The sequence below is a fragment of the Octopus sinensis genome, linkage group LG1 (genome assembly GCF_006345805.1).
Source record: "Octopus sinensis linkage group LG1, ASM634580v1, whole genome shotgun sequence".
NCBI classification, from domain to species: Eukaryota; Metazoa; Mollusca; class Cephalopoda; order Octopoda; family Octopodidae; genus Octopus; species Octopus sinensis.
This window is the reverse complement of record NC_042997.1, coordinates 15,062,135-15,067,140: the sequence shown is the minus strand read 5'-3', so window position 1 is coordinate 15,067,140 and position 5,006 is coordinate 15,062,135. Positions and strand designations below refer to the sequence as shown.

General features: G+C 38.3%; 1 non-coding gene across 1 annotated transcript; it reads left to right on the top strand.

Moving 5' to 3' along the window:
* The first annotated feature begins 2,017 nt into the window (after positions 1-2,017).
* On the top strand, positions 2,018-2,122 carry LOC115220331. Its single transcript, XR_003882508.1, has one exon. It is a non-coding gene; the product is annotated as a U6 spliceosomal RNA (small nuclear RNA).
* Positions 2,123-5,006: the final 2,884 nt, after the last annotated feature.

The following is a 5,006-nucleotide window of genomic DNA, read 5'->3' as shown; positions in this document are numbered from 1 at the left end:
TCTGGTCTGGCAATGTTTCTACAGTTGGATGCCCTTCCTAATGCCAACCACTCCGAGAGTGTAGTGGATGCTTTTTTTGTGCCACCAGCACAGGAACCAGTCAGGCAGCCCTGGCATTGATCACGTTCAGATAATGCTTTTTATGGGAGCCAGTCAGGGGGCATTGGCATCAACCACGTTCGGATACTGCTTTTTACGTGTCACCAGCACAGGAGCCAGTCAGGTGGACCTGGCATCAGTCACGTTCAGATGGTGCTTTTTGCATGCCACCGGCATGGGAGCCAGTCAAGGGGCACTGGCATCAACTTACTTTCTCTAGTTAAGGCTGTCACTAATGGGTGATCTATAGGTAAGGCTGCATATAAATGATGTAACAACACCATGTGAACATTTAATAATGGTTTCATATTTTGGCACAAGGCCAGCAATTCTGGAGGAGGGAATGAGTTGAATACATCGACCCAAGTACACAACTGGTACCTATTTTATCAACCCAGAAGGGATAAAAGGCAAAGTCAACCTTGGCGGAATTTCAACTCAGAACATATAGACAGACTAAATGCTGCAAAGCATTTTGCCCAACATTTTAACAATTCTGCCTGCTATGTATGAGTAATATTAGGCTGGACATGAATTAGAAAGGTTCCACAATAAGTTAAGACAATTGAAAGAATAGTTCTGTAGCATTCATAAATAGTTCATAGGCGCAGGAGTGGCTGTGTGGATAGGCGCAGGAGTGGCTGTGTGGTAAGTAGCTTGCTAACCAACCACATGGTTCTGGGTTCAGTCCCACTGCGTGGCATCTTGGGCAAGTGTCTTCTGCTATAGCCCCAGGCCGACCAATGCCTTGTGAGTAGATTTGGTAGACGGAAACTGAATGAAGCCTGTCGTATATATATATATATATATATATATATGTGTATGTGTGTGTTTTTGTGTGTATGTGTTTGTCCCCCTAGCATTGCTTGACAACCGATGCTGGTGTGTTTATGTCCCTGTCACTTAGCGGTTCGGCAATAGAGACCGATAGAATAAGTACTGGGCTTACAAAGAATAAGTCCCGGGGTCGATTTGCTCGACTAAAGGCAGTGCTCCAGCATGGCTGCAGTCAAATGACTGAAACAAGTAAAAGAGTAAAAGAGTAAAGAGTAAGAGAGTTGATCATAAAAACTCCGTACTTAAGCTCATCAAAACAGGAGAAAATATACACATCATCATCATCATCATTTAATATCCATTGTCTGTAGCCAACTATAATGACACATCCAGATTGAGTAGAGGTTGTGAAAATGGCTATTATAAACAGCAAGAGTGTGTGAAGCTGGACCATGGGTTGCCACACACTAAAGGTTGCTACTAAAAACAAGCCTTTATATAACCTTTAAACCAAGACATTACTCTTTTACTTGTTTCAGTCATTTGACTTCAGCCTTGCTGGAGCACCGCCTTTAGTTGAGCAAATCGACCCCAGGACTTATTCTTTGGAAGCCTAGTACTTATTCTATTGGTCTTTTTTGCTGAACAGCTAAGTTACGGGGACGTAAACACTACCATCGGTTGTTAAATGATGTTGGGGGAACAAACATAGACACACAAACATATACACACACACATACATATATACGATAGGATTCTTTCAGTTTCCATCTACCAAATCCACTCACAAGGCTTTGGTCGGCCTGAGGCTATAGTAGAAGACACTTGCCCAAGGTGCTACGCAGTGGGACTGAACCCGGAACCATGTGGTTGGTAAACAAGCTACTTACCACACAGCTACTCCAGTGCCTATTCCAGAAAGATCTAGAATGATCTATGATGTGATGTCTGATTATTGATGGCTCAATAACTCAGCCTCTTACATGAACGATGCTGTGCTGTGTTGTGACTTGAACTTTGTAATCTGATGGCTCAGTTTTGAGTCTTTCTACAAAGCTTTTAATTACATCCAGGGGAAATTTCTTTTCAAATTTGTCATATTTAGTTGGTTTAATGGGACTCATATGTACTCTCACTATTTGTATGCTACAGCGGTACATATTCTAAAATTGGAACGATACAAAGAAGATTAGCATGGCCCCTGTGCAAGGATGACATGCATATTTGTGAAGCGTTCCATATTTTTCAGGCGCAGGAGTGGCTTTGTGGTAAGTAGCTTACTTACCAACCACATGGTTCCAGGTTCAGTCCCACTGCATGGCATCTTGGGCAAGTGTCTTCTGCTATAGCCTCGGGCCCACCAAAACCTTGTGAGTGGATTTGGTAGACAGAAACTGAAAGAAGCCTGTTGTATATATGTATATATATATATATGTATGTGTGTGTATATGTTTGTGTGTCTGTGTTTGTCCCCCAACATCGCTTGACAACTGATGCTGGTGTGTTTATGTCCCTGTAACTTAGCAGTTCGGCAAAAGGGACCGATAGAATAAGTACTTGGTTTACAAAGAATAAGTCCTGGGGTAGAGTTGCTCGATTAAAGGCGGTGCTCCAGCATGACTGCAGTCAAATGACTGAAACAAGTAAAAGAGTACAATGAACTCAGGAAAAAAGAAAACCATCATGGTTTGAACACAGAGTGTAGAGAAAGGATATTTAACCCTTTATCATTCAGATCACCGTGTCAAATGTAATGCTTGTTCAATAGATTGTTTTGAATTAATCAAGAATTGTCTCATAGCTCTGAGATTTTGGTGATGCAACTGTTTATTATTTAGATGGCATTACAATGTCATCCTAATGACAGGTTTCAGAGGTTGGATCTGGCTGGTTTGAACAATAAAAAGCTAGAAGATCTTGGCCTGATACTGCTGGTTTAAATGCTAAAAAGTTAATATAATATTTTTGTGCTTCTGATAATTCACTGCTTCTTATTTGACCCTATATCAGTGATAACAGTGGCTAAAAACAAGGACAACTATTGTAGAAGAGAATTATTGTTGACTGAGGTTAATAAGTGCTCTGCAAATGAGGTTTAACCCTTTCGTTACCAACCCAGCTGAAACCAGCTCTGGCTCTGGGTACAAATGTCTTGTTTTCATAAGTTTGGAATTAAAATCTTCCACCAAACCTTAGTCACAATTTATGTTCCTAACACTAGCTTAATGGTAATTAAGTTATTTTACTAAATTCTTTGTTATATTTAAAGTAATTGAAAGAAACACAGAGCATTGAAAAAAAATACAGTAACAAAAGGGTTAATGATTAGGATAACACACAGTTGTGTGACTAAGAAGTTCACTTTGCAGCCATATGTTTCCAGGTTAGATGCCACTACACAGCACCTTGGGTAAATGTCTTTTACTTTAAACATGAGAATTTAGCTGATGAAAACCATGATTTCTACAACTTGATGAGTACTGAGACAAAGCACTGCTGTGCAGGTTAAAGGTGGATACTCACAGAAGACTAAGACCCAAGATGATGGGAGAAAAAAATGGAGAGATCAGATCTCAAGATGCTGGATTTCAAAGAAAAGATGATGAAAGACCAAGGCAAACACTGTGCAAAGAACCTGTCCAACCTCATTGAAAAATAGATGTTAAAATGTTCAGGACGATGTTTAAATGTCCAATGCATCTCACATGCAAAGAAAATTTGGTAACACTTGAAAGAAATTATGATAAGTTGATGTGATTTGAAATATATTGATTTATTCCTCTTAGTTAAAAAAACTTAGTATACATTGATTTGAGTGCAATGCTTTTGAAATATGGTAAATCAGCAGAACTGAGAATTGAAAAGTGGAACAAATTCTTCTACCTTATAAGAAATTGGAAAATGAAAATTTATAAATATATTGTTCTTTCTTTTAAATCATAACTTCATGGTGTTTTCTCCCTTTTTGGAAAGCACAAGTGGGATCATAAAGTTTGATTTCTGCTTCTATCAAAACATCTATCAATGTATAATATCAAAAACATATAATTTACTATTTATCATCAATGCACTTTTTATTTTTCTCATTTACAGGGTCAATTATGTAGCAATTATTTATTTTTTATTTATGCACCCTTTCCAAGCCTAGCCAGGCTCATGGGCCTAGTTTCCTGGTTTCTATGGCATATGTGTTCCCTTCAGCTGGACGGGACGCCAGTCCATCGCAGTGTTACTCAAGAAACAGGAAGAAAGAGAGAAAGTTGGGGTGAAAGAGTACAACAGGGGTCGCCACCACCCCCTGCTGGAGCCTCATGGAACTTTAGATGTTTTCGCTCAATAAACACACACGCCTGGTCTGGGAATCGAAAACGCGATCCTCCGACCGCGAGTCCGCTGCCCTAACCACTGGGCCATTGCACCTTCATATGTAGCAATTAAGAAATACATTAATTTTTTTCTTTTAAAAAAAATCATTGGAAACAACAGTAGTTACTTAGACTAACTTCCATCTTTTCATTAGTGAATCCACTCTGACTCCTGAAAAGAAATGCTGTTTTTTTTAATTCATTCTACATACTCAAGTGCATCATGGGAAATCCTGCTGTTGTATATTCTTTTTTTTTCTAGTATGATATCGATAAAAAAAAATGATATCATTATTCAAGTGAATCTTGGAACAATTTCTGTTTTTTTTTTATATTTATCTTGCAATTTTTGTTATCAAGGTGAAGAATAAATATATATGACCTGTTGTTTTGCAGTGACTAGTTACAGGAGATATGAATAATTTGATTCTCAGGTGAATCTCTCTTATCTAAAATTCTCTTCTGATATTTTCATTTCGTCTTCTTCTTTTTTCAACTGTTCAGTTGCCATTGAAACAGTTGTGGTTGTTGTTAATTTTCACATTATAAATTGCTGTTATATCTTATCATTTATTTGTTTCAGTCATTAGAATTTTGCCATGCTGGAGCACCACCTTGAAGAGTTTTAGTTGAATGAATCAACTCCAATACTTTATTATATATATTTTTAAAGCCTGGTCTCTGTCAATCTCTTTTGCTGAACCACTAAGTTATGGAGACATAAACAAACCAACACTAGTTATCAAGCAGTGATGGGAGACAAAC